This window comes from Trichechus manatus, unplaced genomic scaffold (assembly GCF_000243295.1).
Source record: "Trichechus manatus latirostris isolate Lorelei unplaced genomic scaffold, TriManLat1.0 scaffold00250, whole genome shotgun sequence".
NCBI lineage: Eukaryota > Metazoa > Chordata > Mammalia > Sirenia > Trichechidae > Trichechus > Trichechus manatus.
In genome coordinates, this window is record NW_004444186.1 from 1,270,385 (window position 1) to 1,286,367 (window position 15,983).

Genomic DNA, 15,983 nt, shown 5'->3' on the forward strand with positions numbered 1-15,983 from the left:
CTGAGTGAAATAAATCATTCACAAAAGATCACATATTTTATGATTTCCTATTGTGAAATGTGCAGAATACGTGTGTCTAGGGCTGGGGGTGAGGAATGGGGAGAGACTGCTGATGGGTTCGGGTTTTCCTTTTGAGGTAATGGAAACATTCTAAAACTAGATTGCAGTCATGGTTCCTTAACTCTGTGAATATACTGAAACCACGGAATTGGGCACTTTAAGTGGGTGAGTTTTATGGCATGTGGATTCTAGCTCAATAAAGCTGTTTGAAAAATGCGATCTCAGAGGAAGCAGAGATACTAGGGAAAATGTCAACCCTTCCCTTCACATGTGGAACAAGACTTTTAAAATCCCTAGCTCAGAGAACTTGTCTGCGCAGTCATGTTCATTTTTTTCTGATGCCCTGTTCTTTGTTCTCCCCGAGACCATTTACGATCTAGTTCTCAGACCTTTTTTTTTTTTAACGGCTACCCTCCCTTCTAAGTCACTCCCTCATTATTCAGAGTAAGAATGTACACGGAGACAGTACTCTCTGTCATCTGAACGTTATGAAATGTCCCATGTTCAGGCTTGCCTGGGCCCAAAATTAGGTTGAGAAAGTATATAAAAGCAATACCTCCTTTTTTTTAGTTTATTGTGGTGAGCCTACAAACAGCAAAGCATACACCAATTCAACAATTTCTACACGTGTAATTCAGTGACACCGATTAATTTTCCAAGTTGTGCAATCATTTCTTGCTATCCTTTTCCAAATTATGCTACCACCATTAACATAAACTCGCTGCCCTCTAGGCAAAAACTCCCCCTTTCCGCCTTCCCTCCATCCTTGGTAATTATTGTTACTTTTTGGTTTCTATATATTTGCATGCAGTCCCTGAGTGGTGTAAAAGGTTAAGTGTGCAACTATTAGCCAAAAGATTGACAGTTTAAACCTACCAGAGGCACTGCAGAAGACAGGCCTGGCAATCTGCTTCTGAAAAGTCACAGCCTTGAAACCCGTATGGAGCCGTTCTACTCTGCACACGTGGGTTGCCATGAGTCAGAATTGACTCTAAGGCAACCAACAACAGCGTATAGTTGCTGATTTAACGTAAGTGAGGTCATACAGTATTTGTCCTTTTGCGACTGACTTATTTTGCTCAGCGTGTTTTCAAGGTTCATCGGTGTTGAGGCGTGCATCAGGACTTCCTCTCTCCTCATGGCTGAGTAGTATCCCATGGTAGGTATACCCCACGTTTCGTTTATCCATTCGTCTGTTGATCAACATTGAAGTTGTTTCCACCTTTTGACTATTGTGAAAAGTGCTACAAATGAACATTCAATATTTCAAATAATACTGCAATGACAGTAGCGATTTTTTGCATCTTTATGTACTTGCGCAAGTATTTCTATAAAATAGAGTCCTACCAAATTTGAATTTGGGTCAAAAAGCATGACATCTAACATTTGAAAAGCTGCTAACAGTATTGCCCTCCAAACAGGGCATTTCAGTGTATCTGTCATTAACAATGCATCAGTACCCTTCTCTCACACCTCCCCAACACAGGGTATTACCACCCTTTCTAACTTTTGCCAAACTAATAGGACATAAAGCTTTGCAGGTCTGCACTGCCTTGTGAGAACCAATTGTGCACATCTCTTCCCAATTTCAGGTTTACTGCTGTCACACTGATGGCTGGAAATCAGCCCTGGTGGGAGTATTGACACCACAGAAATTGGCAAATGCTACATATTAAACACACACGCATATACACAAAACACAGAAAGGAAGCAAATGTGGGTAGAAACTACTGTTCTCATTTTTTAATTAAACTTTTTATTTTGAGACCATTGTAGATTCACATGCAGTTGTAAGAAATAAGACAGAAAGATCCCAAATACTCTTTACCCGGTTTCCTCCAATGAGAACATGTTGCAAAACTATAGCTCATTATCACAACCAGTATATGACGCGGATACAGTTAAGCCACAGAACAGGTCCATCGTCACAAGGATGTCTCAGGTAGTCCTGTTAGAGCCACGCCCACTTCCCTCCCACCGCGGCCCCATCTTTAACTCTTGGCAACCAGTAATCAGTTCTCAGTTTCTACACTTTTGTCATTTCAAGGATGTTATATAAATGAAATCATACACTATGCAGCCTTTTGCGATTAGCTTTTTCCACTTAGCAGGGTATGCTTGAGATTCCTCCAGGTGGTTGGGTGTGTGAATAATCCCTTCCTTTTCATTGGTGAGTAATAAACCATGGTGATGATTACCGTGGTTTGTGTGACCATTCACACACTGAGGGACATCTGGGGTGTTTCTTTCCAATTTTTGACCACTGTGAATAAAGCTGGTTTAAGCATTTATGTACAGGCTTTTGTGTGTACCGTTCTCATTTTTGCATCTGATCCTGAGGCTGGAGCTAGTATTTATGACTGTCCTCTTCCCTTTGCCTTAATAATAGCTAACATTTATAGAGGGTTTACTACGTGCCAGACCTTGTTCTAAGTGCTTTACAAGTATCATTCACTTAATTCTCACAATAACCTTTTGAGACAGGAGCTATTATTATCCTCATTTTACAGATGTGGAGACTGAAGCAGAGACAGATACATGGTCAACATGTGATAGAGCTCAGATCTGAGCCCAGGCAGTCTGGCACCAGAACTCAGCCTCTCAACCACGGTTTGTTATACAGCCAGGGCTTGAGGTAGCCAAGGTTCTGTCCATTGCGGAGTGCCCCAAACCTTCATTCGTGGAGGATCTTCCCTCCTGGTTATCTTGCTCCTGCTGATTAGTCTTCTGTTAACTGCAATCACTGGGGACAGTGGTACAGGGTATCCCCGGGGCCTCCCTGGGTTCCTTCCATCCTACTTCTTTACCCTGTTGTATAGCAACAACCCTGTCTCCTCTATATGGTCAGGATCTATTACCCCTCCTAACATCTTATCCCCATTTCCTGCCTGTTCACCCATTGACATAGAGCCCAATATAGCCAGGTCTTGGGTTTCGGTTGGCGCAGTGGTTAAGAACTTGGCTGCTAACCAAAAGGCTGGCAGTTTGAGTCCACCAGCGTCTCCTTAGAAGCCTTATGGGGGCAGTTCTACTCTGTCTTACACGGTCACTATGAGTCAGAATCAACTCAACAGCAATGGGTTTTGGGTTCCTGTTCAGTGGGACTATTGATAGCTCTCTTTGTGGGAGCAAATCTCCTTCAGATGCTAAACCTTTAACCCACAGACCCAGAGTCATGGGACTGAAAAGTAAAGTTTTGTGAATGGGTTATTAGGTGTAATACCGAGAGGCACCACTCCCAACTCTACCCCTTGGTTCCTGAGCCCATCATGTATTCTGAGAATGGCACCATAGAATGGTTGCTGATTCAGAGCATAAACTACTCTGTGCTCAGCACTCCAGCCTTAGAAGGTCTTGCCTTGCAGCTACTGCCATAACTGAGTCTTCTGTAAGTCCAGCTGCTTCTGAGGGGTGGGCTACATGACAAGATCCACGACTCCCCTGGGCCTTCATGTAGTGGCTAAGAGCGTGAACTCTACAGCCCAACTAGGGTTTGGACCACGATAGCGTACGAGGCGTCCAGAACATCCTCAGATGGTGGTGATGGCAGTTGTATGGGAGCAAGGAAAGCAAATCCAAACCTAACAATACACAATTGCCTTCCAGAGAGAACAAATTTCTTCCCCTCTGTGGTGAAAGAGGAGCCTTGGTGGCACAGTGGTTAAGGGTTGGGCTGCTAACCAAAAGGTCGGCAGTTCGAATCCACCAGGTGCTCTTTGGAAACCCTGTGGGGCAGTTCTACTCTGTCCTGTAGGGTTGCTATGAGTCGGAACTGACTAGACGGCAATAGTTTTGTTTTTTATGGTGAAAGAGATCTAACGTAAGCCACTTTCCACCAGGTGGTGGGTTGGTTTGGTAGCTTCTGTGGCCCGTGTGGACCTTCAGCAGTGGCCCCAGCTGGGTCTAACTTGGTAAAGGAAGATCCATTTTGCGAACGCCACATGCAGCCTTGGCCCTTGCCACTGTGGCCATTTTGCTCATGGAGTGTCTGTGGAGGAAGCGAAATGACGCCCACAGAGCAGGTTCACCGTGCCCACATGATCATCAGAAGCAGCCTCCAGGAAGAGGGCCCTTTTTGGTGAGTGGCGATACTAGACACAATAGTCTTATATTCTGGACCCTTCCTGTGAGGTCCATCCGCAAACCTTCTGAAACCCCTTTCTTCGGCCTCGGATTTTGCTCCATCCAGCCAAAGCACTGGCCCCGCACATGGACCAATGTGGATCCTCAGTCCATCTCTCCTCCAAGGCAACACGGACAGCGATATAGTCCACTTGGATTTTTACCCACTGGAGGATTTGTCCTTCCCCACTAACGTCCATAGCCACCTCTCAATCCCACACCAAACCCTTTGCTGTCCTATAGGGTTTCCAAGGCTGTAATCTTTACAGAAGCAGACCACCACATCTTTCTCCGAGGAGCGTCTGGTGAGTTCGAACTGCCGACCTTTTGGTTAGCAGCCAAGTGCTTACCTGCTACACCGCCAGGCTCCTTAGCCACCTCTCAGAGGGGCTTTACCGCGGCTATAGAAGCAATAACAACAGGTAACACTCAGCGTGTGATACAGTCTAGGCGCTGTCCTAAGGGCTTTGCACGCATTAAGTCATTTAATCTTCAAAACAATCTCGAAGTGTGTTTTTACTATCCGTCTTTTAGAGTTGAGGAAACTGAGGTCCAGAGAGGTTAACTAACTTGCCCAGATTCAAGCCACTAGTAAGTGGTGGAACTGGAATTCAAACACAGGCAGGCTGGCTCTAGAATTCTTACTGTTAATCTCCTAGTAATAGGTCGCTTCTGGATGGTGACAGGGTACCGGAGAGCCAGCTGTCTGTAAGCCTGGCAAGAATTTTTTCTTCTCAACATCTTTCATGGATGACTCCTTATGCGACATTTGTGGTGACCTGAGGGAGAGGCTACTGATAACACAGGCTACGCTAGCGCCAAGCCAGGGGATTTTGCCTCTCAGTTTGCTATGTTTCTCTGAAGATCCTTTTCTATGAACATATAAACACATATACATTGCTTTAATTAAAATGGGATCACAGTAGTCTTCAACTTTCTTTTCTCCCCCTCAGTCATATTTCTTGAATATCCTTCCATGTCAGAACACACAGAACTATACCAGTAACCAACTGACTCACAGATACCCACGTGTGTCAGAGTAGAACTGTGCTCTATAGCGTTTTCATAGCTGATTTTGCAGAAGTAGCTCATCAGGTCTTTCTTCCAAGACTCCTCTGGGTGGACTCGAACCTCCAACCTTTAAGTTAGCAGCCGAGCTCATTAGCCATTTGCACCACTGAAGGACTGCACAGAACTATACAGAACTGTTTCGTTTTTTAATATGGTTGCTTGTGTTCCAGATCATGGCTATTCCGTAACGTCGTCAACCATTCCCCTTTCAGTTGTTTCCAACTTTTCCCTATTACAAACAGCGCTGCAGTGAACATCCTATTCATACGCTTGTGCGCGTGTCTGTTTCCATAGGGTAGATCAGGAGAAGCAGATTTCCGTTTAAAATGCTAACCGTTGCTAAATTGCCTTCTAAAAAACGTTCCACCATTTTACGATCTTGCCAATAAAATACAAGACTGCCCTTTTTCCCCACACCCTTTCCAACTTAGAGGTTTTTTTTTTTTTTTGGTTTTTGATAATTGTATCTCGTTGTTTTAGCAAACGTATCTCTAATTGCTAATGAGATTGGGTGCCTGTTCTTATGTTTATTAGCCATTTATTTTTCATACCCTTGGAATATTTTTCTACTGTGCTGTTAGTCTTTTTCCAATTGATTTGTTGGAGAGCTTTGTATATTAGGAATAGTCATTATTTTTCAGTATAAGCGTTTTTCAACTTTGGTTTCTGAGAAGACTTTGATAAGCTGAGACAGGAAATCTGGGGACCTGTCCCCTCCAATGTTCATTTCCCATATAGATAGCACTTTCAGCATTTCTGTACCTGGATGCGACCCTGGGGAGATCCTAGCGGAAACCAGAAGCTTAGATGCAGTGGAGGATTCACAATGAGGCTCCTTCCCAGGCTCCTCCTGACTCCACGTGGACCCACGGACAAGTCCCCCTCATTCTCAGGACTCCTGTCTTTCAGGAACACTTGGGGAAGAATCCCCTACCTTCTTCCCAGACAACATCTGGATCCTGAGGTGAGAAAGCAGAGGCCCCGTGCTCCCCAGAAAATGAAGGGATTTGTTACTGCTCTTCCTGAACCTTGTTGGAGAAATTGTGACTCGGGGATATGACTCCAGGGTCTGAAGGTCTTTCCCAGCCCCAAATATAAGGGCTTTTATCTTCCTTTAGATATTTTATTTACTGTATTGTTACATGTCCAAAATGGAAGCTTTATTAGGGGTTTTGATGGCTTAATTTGGGCCATTAACCAAGGCTGATGCAATTCTTTCTTTCCAGAGCTGTTAACTGAGAGGATGGGAGCCAAGTGGGCCTCTGGAAAGGTGGAGATGATTGCAGGAAAGTGATTTGATGGCTCTTGTCTCAGCTCTCCTGGAGCCAGGCTTGGCACACGAGAAAGGCCGAGGGGATGGAGGCAAACTTTCACCTCTGTCCCTGTCACCGATGTTGCTATCACCTCCTCTAAGCTGTGTGGCTGGCTTTCAAACCCACTTTACCTTTTCTCCTCATACATTCGATGTGCAACAAGATACATGTTCTTGTTCTAGTTAAACCCTTCTCCTTTTAAACAGAAAATCAGTCTTCAAGGTACCTCCCTCTCACACATGTAGATTAAAAGAGATTTAACAACTAATCGAAATGCGCGGAACCTCTTTAGATTCTGATTCAAAAAACAAACGGTCAAACAAAAATGTATGAGACAATAGGGGAAATGTGAACACCGATTGAATACTTGATGACGGTAAAGAATTACCATTCATTTGTTCCGTGTGATAATGGTATTGTGGTTATGGTTTTTAAAAGAGTTATCTTGAATGGCTGCATACGAAATATTAATGTCAGAAATAATAACAGTGTCTGGGGGTTGTTTCAAAAAATCTAGGGCGTTAAAAAATGGGCAAAGGATATGAACAGACATTTCACCAAAGAAGACATACAGGCAGCCAACAGACACATGAGGAAATGCTCTCCATCATTAGCCATTAGAGAAATGCAAATCAAAACTACAATGACATACCATCTCACCCCGACATTACTGGCACTAATTAAAAAAAAAAAAAAACAGAAAATATAACAAATGTTGGAGAAGTTGAGGGGAGATTGGAACGCTTAGGCACTGCTGGTGGCAATGTAAAATGGTACAACCACTATGGATATAGCGCCTTCTTAAAAAGCCAGAAATAGAAATACCACACGATCCAGCAATCCCACTCCTAGGAATACATCCTAGAGAAATAAGTGCCACCACACAGACAGACGTACGTACACCCATGTTCATTGCAGCACTATTCATAATAGCAAAGAGATAGAAACAACCCAAATGCCCATCAACAGATGAATAGATAAACAAATCATGGTACATACACACAATGGAATACTACACAACGATAAAGAACAATGATGAATCTGAGAAACATCGTACAACATGGATGAATCTGGAGGGCATTATGCTGAGTGAAATAAGTCAATCACAAAAGGACAAATATTGTATGAGACCACTACTATAAAAAACCAAGAAAAGGTTTACACACAGAAAAAAACATTCTTTGATGGTTATGAGTGAGGGGAGGGGTGGGTAAAGGAAATCACGAACTAGATAGTAGACAAGTTAACTTTGGTGAAGGGAAAGAGAACACACAACATAGGGGAAGGCAGCACAACTTGACTAAGGCAAAGTCATAGGCACTTCATAGACACAGCCAAACACCTTGAGGGACCGAGTTACTGGGGCTGGGGACCGTGGTCTTGGAGGACATCTAGGTCAATTGGCATGGCATAGTTTATAAAGAAAATGTTCCACATCCTACTTTGGTGGGTAGGGTCTGGGGTCTTAAAAGCTAGTGAGCAGCCATCTTAGATATATCTATTGGTCACATCATGTTCGGAGCAAAGGAGAATGAAGAAAACCAAAGACACAAAGAAAATATTAGTCCAAAGGACTAATGAGCCACATGAATACAGCCTCCCCCAGACTGAGCCCAGAAAAACTAGATGGTGCCCGGCTACCACCACCGACCACTCTGACCGGGATCACAAGAGAGGGTCCCAGACAGAGTGGGAGAAAAATGTAGAACAAAATTCAAATTCACCAAAAAAGACCAGACATACTGGTCTGACACAGACAGGAGGAACCCCCAAGACTATGGCCCCCAGACACCCTTCTAACTCAGAACTGAAGCCACTCCCAAAGTCTACCTTTCAGCCAAAGATTAGACAGGCCTATAAAACAAACATATCAAACAATATCATTAATATCATACACAAGTAAAATTTTCCAGATCATTCAAAAGAGGTTGCAGCAGTACATCGATAGGGAACTACCAAAAATTCAAGCTGCCTTCAGAAGAGGATGTAGAACAAGGGACATCATTGCTGACATCCGATGGATCATGATGGCTAAAAGACGAAAATACCAGAAAGATGTTTACCTGTGTTTTACTGACAATGTAAATGCATCCAACTGTGTAGCCCATAACAAATTATGGATAACATTGCAAATAATGGGAATCCCACAACACTTAATTGTGCTCATGAGGAACCTGTACTTAGACCAGCAAGCAGTCGTTGGACCAGAACAAGGGGACACTGCGAGGTTGAAAGTCAAGAAAATGTGTGTGTCAGGGTTGTATCCTTTCACCATACTTATTCAATCTGTATGCTGAGCAAATAATTTGAGAAGCTGGACTATATGAAGAAGAAAGTGCCATCAGGATCAGAGGAAGACTCATTAACAACCTGTGTTATGCAGATGACACAACCTTGCTTGCTGAAAGTGAAGAGGACTTGAAGCACTTACCGATGAAGATCAAAGACCACAGCCTTCAGTATGGATTACACCTCAATATAAGGAAAACGAAAATCCGCACAACTGGACCAATAAACAACATCACGATAAACGGAGAAAAGACTGAAGTTGTCGAGGATTTCCTTTTAGTTGGACCCACAATCAACACCCATGGAAGCAGCAGTCAGGAAATCAAACGACAATTGCGTTGGGCAAATCTGCTGCAAAAGACCTCTTTAAAGTGTTAAAAAGCAAAGAGGTCATTTTAAGGACTAAGGTGCACCTGACCCAAGCCACAGTGTTTTTCAATTGCCTCATATGCGTGTGAAAGCTGGGCAATGAAAAAGGAAGATCAAAGAAGAATTGATGCCTTTGAATTACGGTTTGGCAAAGAATATTGAATGTACCATGGACTGCCAGAAGAACAGACAAATCTGTCTTGGAAGAAGTACAGACAGAATGCTCCTCAGAAGCAAGGATGGCAAGACTTTGTCTCACATATTTTGAACATGTTATCAGGAGGGACCAATCCCTGGAGAAGGACATTATGTTTGGTAAAGTAGAGGGTCAGTGAAAAAGAGGGAGATCCTCAATGAGATGGATTGACACAGTGGCTGCAACCATGGGCTTAAGTATAACAGTGATTGTGAGGATGGCGCACGACCGGGCAGTGTTTAGTTCTGTTGGATATAGGATCCCTATGAGATGGAACCTACTCGAGGGCACCTAACAGCACAACAGCATAAAGCAAACAATAACACACGTGAGAAGAATGGTTTTTAGTTCAATCAAGTATACAAGACCAAATGGGCAACACCTGCCCAAAAGCAAAGACGAGAAGGGAGGAAGGGACCGGAAAACTGGACAAATGGACACAGAGAACCCAGGGTAGAAAGGGAAAGGGGGAGAGTGTGACACATTGCAACCAACATTGCAAAAAAATTTGTGTATAAATTTTTTAACGAAGAACTAATTTGCACTATAAACTTTCATATAAACACAATAAGATTATTTAAAAAAAAAAAAAATTTCCAGGGCAGGAAGAGGCTGGGGAGTAGAGTTGAAACAAGATTGGTTATGAGCTAATTTGTTTTTCAAAGTATTTAACTGTTTATTTATCAAGAAGAAATTATTCCTTAGCCCACATAGTCATGGTTCATAGTTTAGGAACATAGGTCAGTAACAACTTTCATGGAACTCAATCCAAAGAAATTCTTTACATTCCAAAATCATTTTGCACTCTGAAAGATACGAGCTTTCCCCATCTCCTCAAAAGCCTTCATGGAATCACAATCTCTATAGAAATCTGCCTATGGCTTCTTTCTTGGTTCAGCTACTGCAAACTTAGAGAGAGTTGCAACCCCCAGGGACATAATGAATGCTCCAACAATACAAAATCACAGACGCCTGGCCAGAAGGCTCACATCTGACGTTTTGCCAAAACGCTGGAAGACATGGTCGTTCCTCTCCCTCAACACCAACGTCCTTCTTGACTGATGGAGAGATGGACCGTGAGCTAATTTTTGTGGAAGGGGGGTGATATACCTGGGGTTTATTATATTATTCTCTCTACTTTTGTGTGTTTTGAAATTTTCCTTTCAGAGAGAGAGAGCTCTGATTTTCTCTCTCTTCTTTAAGCTGGGGGTAAGACAGTTAAGAAAGCAACAGCTGTTAATGGTGGGGGAATGACTTGGGAAAAGGATAGCAAGAATGTTTGCACAATTTGAAGAATGTAACCAATGTCACTGAATTGTAATGTAGAAATTGTTGTGCTGGTATTTGTTTTGTTGTGTATATTTTCACCACAATGAAATTAAAAAAAGAAGAAAGTGACCGTTGTTTTTAAAACATCTTCTCTCCCTGCTTTAGGAGCCCTGGTGGTACAGTGGTTAAAGCACTTGGCTGCTGGCCGAAAGCTTGGCAGTTGGAACCCGCCAGCGTCTCTGTGGGAGAAAGACCTGGCGATCTGCTTCTGTAAAGATTACAGCTAGAAAACCCTACGGGGCAGTCCTACTCCGTCCCACAGGGTCACTCTGAGTCGGAATCGACCCGATGGCACTGGGTTTGGTTTTTTGTTTATCCCCACTTGAGCATCTTGTCCTTCCCATCATCCCACCGGGAGGCACACGGCTGGTGGAACGGAATCCTGCTGGTTCTTGGGAGTTTAAAGTGTCACGCCCCCAGGGGTCATCTCTGCAGCCCCAAGGTGAGACGAGGTCACTAAGAATAAGCTGCTCATGGTGAAGTTTTAAGCCCCGAGGGCAGGCCGGAGGGGAGAATATTTCTGAGCCGGCTGGAGGTGGGAGGAAACCCTCCCGTGCCTTTCAAACCCTGCTGTTTGTAGGCAGCCCTGACAGTGAGCATGATTTCTGATTTGTTTCCGAGAGCTTCGTGTTGCCCCCGCAGCAGGCCTGGACCCCGCCTGCCTCTGTAGCTCAGTGTGGGCAGCTGGGCGAGCTGGCAAAACGCTGTCTCCTCCAGGTAAGACGAAAGGAAAACCACCACCTCTCCCCGTTTGCCGTGCGCCCTAACTAAGCTAGTGGAGGGGTGTTCCAGCGCCAGCCGCACCAGGTAACAGGTTCTCAGTAAACACTCCTCCCTTCCCCTGAGAGCGGGGAGTTGAGGTCTGTTAAAAGCCAGACCCGCCTCTGGTCTCCACAGCCTGGGGCCTTCATGGGCTACCAGCATTTTTACACATTTGTTTTATATTTTGTCTGTGTATGCGTGTAGGAGCCCTGGTGGTGCAGTGGTTGAGCTCTCGGCTGCTAACCAACAGGCCGGCAGTTCAGATCCACCAGGCACTCCTTGGAAACTCTGTGGGGCAGTTCGACTCTGTCCTATAGGGATGGGGTTTTGGTTTTACATGTGTTTATGCTGTCCATTTGCATAGCAAATCTGTGTATATCAGATGCTCCTACCTAATGTTGCACTTTCCGGCGCCCACACATACCCTACTTCCTTCCTAGCACTTACCTGGAAGGATCTCATTCGTGTGTTTCCTTGTTTATTGACGGTTTCCTCGAGAACGTCTGCTCTGTGAAGGCCGAAACTCTGCCTTGTTCACCACATAGTCCACCAAGTCTGGCTCAAGCCAGGAGCTCCAGAAATGTCTGTGGACAGCACGAATGGATGGATGAGTGAGTGATCACATCTTCTAGGGGAGAGGTGGGCAGAGGGGTGGGAGGGCTGCAGGGCAAAGGGACCGGCGCGGGCTCCCACCGTGACCCTCCCTGCACTGCGTTCAATCTTCTGTCCTTTCCTGTCTTTCTCTTTAGATTTTTTCTTTTAATACCTTGATTCACGGTTTCAATGTACCATAAAATACAGATGTCTTAAAGTAAAAACAGAAAATCACGCCCTTCCTTGCACTCCCTGTCCTCAGAGGTAACCACGGCTACCCTCGGGCGGACATCTTTCCAGTCTTTTTTCTATGGCACACCAGTCTCCACCATTCCTCCCACCTCCCACATGAGACCTCACTGCTCAAGAGACATCTGTTCCTTTGTTCCTCTCCCCACTCCAAAAAAAGGTCTCTCTGTCCTGAGATGTCCAAGGAAAAAGACACCACAGGCTTCACATTCTTCTGCGTCCCAGCCCCCACCCCCAATCAACCAAAACAAAGTAGAACACAGAACCAGCATGGAGTGACTGGACAACTGTGAGCTCTGCAGTCAGACTGAGGGATGGGAACTCTGCTGTGCCACCTACCAGTGGCCTGGGCCCTCTTGGAGCCTTAGCTGCCCCGTGGGTAAGACAGGGATGGTATTACCTACGCGGTTGGGTTGGGATGAGGCCAGTAGGGGCTGGTGCATCCGAGGTGCTCCCACACGTTAGTTCTCCCTCCTGCCAGAATTCCATCTCTTCCATTTGACTGCTTTTGTTAGAGATGAAGAACACCAAGTCTCTATTTTTTTTCCCATTAAATTATTTCTAGAGACTCCAACAGCGTTATCTCCCAATCCTTCTCTTTCCTAGGTTTAACCTTGCTTTCCTTGCTTTCCCAGTTTGTCCATCAGTGATGTGGGGAAAAAAAAAAACCCGTTGCCATCTGGATTCTGACTAATTATAGGACCGAGTAGAACTGCCCCCTAGGGTTTCCAGGGAGCGGATAGTGGATTTGAGTCGCCTGCCTTTTGGTTAGCAGCGGAGCTCTTAACCACTGCGCCACCAGGGTTCTAACCTGTTTAAGGAGGACCACAGAAGTCTGGCTGGGGTGGGGGGCCGGGGGGCGGGAACCAGGAGCCCCTGCCCTCCCAGCACAGGGGATTTCACGGGCCACCCCCTCACCCCAAAGATGCTTCCTGTTTGTTTCCAAGCCCATAAAAGAGGAGGTCAGAGGCAAAGTTTAGGGGCAGCAGTTATATAATTGCCTGGCTGTCGAGCTGCCAGCTCCAATAACACTACTTTTCTGGGGCTTAAAACAACAGAAACAAAGGTCGGCCCCACCCAACCAGGCCTTCCAACGGACCCGTCCTTCTCACTTATCACAAAAAAGCACCCGTGCTGGCCTGGAAGGAATCGGTGCTCAGCATCATGGTATGTGCAGTCCTCCGGAGTTAGCAGATCCGGAGCTGAATTCCCACCCTCTTCCCAGAGAGCCCTGGTGCATGGTGGTTAAGAGCTCGGCAGTTCAAACCACCAGCTGCGCCTTGGATACCCTGTGGGGCGGTTCTACTCTGTCTTATAGGGTCGCTAGGAGTCCTAACTGACTCGACGGCAATGGTCCCCGTGATGTGGGCAGGGTGCTGGGGTTCTCCTGGGCTGCAGGGAGGCCCGTATTCCTTCCTGTGAATCCGGGAGTCGTCCAGCTCTGGTTGTGCCTAGGGCTAAGGCAGGACACATCATATATGGAGTCAGCCCTTAAGCTCCTGAGAAGCAAAATTAGGGGTGCTCATGAGACAGCTATGCTGACTGGGATGGAGTTCTCCACACCCCTGAAAGACAAAGCCCTGCCCCTGCCAAAAGAGCAAAGACCCCACGGTGACCAGCCTGACCCTCTCCTTGGACTGCTTCCAGGGTGGGGCCGCCCGGGTAGGGACAACTTTCCCCAACCACCTTGCCTGCCCTGGAGAAAGCAGCTGGCAAGAGTATGGTGACACAGAGGAGACACAGAGCCGGCCAGGCAGAGCACAGGGGCATCAAAGAACTTGTAGTCACATGACAGACTCAATAACCAGCAAGATAACAGCTCTTGGGGAGTTAATGACTCAAGAACTCTAGATAAGAGGATGGGGATGGGGTTTCTTTCCCTTTCAGATCTTGGATGTTGGGCTACCTCAAGTCACTCCTGCTTTGTGGTCTCAGGAAGAAGACATAAATATAAAAAGCCGGGGAGTAGAGAGGAGGTAGAGTCCTTGGGTGACAAAAACGGTTAAGGTTGGAGGTTCGAGTCCACCCAGAGGTGTTTTGGAAGAAAGGCCGGGTGATCTACTTCCAAAAATCATCCCTTGAAAACCCTATGGAGCACAGTTCTTTTCTGACACACGTGGGGTCGCCATGAATCGGAATCGAACTCTGTGGCAACTGGTGTAGAGACGAGGTAGAAGACGGATTGCTGGGGAGGATGGGGAGGACCAAGGGACAGGATGAAGGCAGGTGAGTGGAGGGCGCCTCCCCCCGTGGAGCAGCTGCACACAAGGGGTGACTGGAGACCTGCCTGACTGGTGGGACAACGATGAGGAGGGAGACATAAGAAAGAAGCAGGAGAGGTTGAGTGAAGCTGAGGATGAGGAAGGACCACTGCAAACCATAGAGGGTCTTCCTGGATGGGCACATGATCCCTCACCCCTGGGAAACAGGCAGACGGACACCCATCGCACCAAGGCCTGGTTTCACTTCCCTTCCCTCCACCCTGGTTTGAAAACCTTGTGACTCTTTCTGCTTGACAATCTCAGGCCCCAAACTTAGCCCTGTTCACTGTCCAATAAAACTTCACTGCAGAACTTTCATCCAAGGGGATTAATGTGGCTTTGGAGACACAGAGTCATTAAGTTCCTAGAAAAGGGAGGGACGGGTTACCCCGGCTAGCAGCCAATTTCGAGGGAGGAAGAGGCCCTTGGTTTCAAGATGGAGACCAGTTTGGGTGGGTTCCCTTGACCTCTCTTGTGTATCCCTTCAAGCCCTGGCTTCTCAGGATAAAGGGGGTTAATGGATCAAGCCTCAATCCTGCTTTGGGTTTTTCCCCTGCAAGCAGTTGTCGTTTGCCTGAGGGCCATAAGGTGTCCCTGGGTCAGGAAGAGTTACTATATTAGCAGGCTCAGCAGCCCTGGGAAGTTATCAAATTCTCCCTCCTGGAGTGGTCCAGGGATACATGGAGACCCTGACGGTTTTCTAATTTGTCATAGATCTTCTAGGGACAGTGGTGCCATGCTAGGCTGCCCTTGGGCTCTGCAACCCTGCCCTTAGGAACTATGGAGGCTCCAGGGTGGGAGAGGAGGAAAGGGCACTCTCCTTCCACGTCGTGAGATTACTGAGCATACTAGAGGGTGACAATGAGCAGTGTGGGACTTCCTTCCACTTCAAAGCTCAAGGGGAATGGGCTTGGGATAAGTGGAATCTGGACCCCTCACCCACTGTGCCTCCTGCCGGGGCAGCCGTGCCAGGCTGGCACATGAGTTTTTGGGTAGGACTGTGCCTTTCGGAGGATGGATCACAATCTTAGGGGGCCACTGACCCTGGCTGTGGGGGTAGGAGCAGCCCTGCTCACAGCCTGGGTGCCTCCGAACACTGACAGACAGGTACACAGGTGAGCGCTGTGAGGCCCAGGCACACACACACACACACACACACAGGCACACACCACACCCAGGCACACGTGCACATGCCCACTGCGCATACATGTTCCCACAGACACAAGCTCACACTTGTACACAGGAGCACACACAGGCACGGACACACACAAACCCACACGGACTCAGGCATCCGGTAAGAGACACACGCAGACACGGCACCCGCCTGCGCATGCAGAAGCTCCTGCACACACATGCTAGCTCGTGTAT

The 15,983-nt window shown here is 46.4% G+C and overlaps 1 pseudogene; it reads right to left on the reverse strand.

The window, feature by feature from the left end:
• LOC101361319 (repetin-like) overlaps positions 1-15,969 on the reverse strand; it is a 25,951-nt pseudogene extending 9,982 nt beyond the window's left edge.
• Between the last annotated feature and the right edge of the window lie 14 nt (positions 15,970-15,983).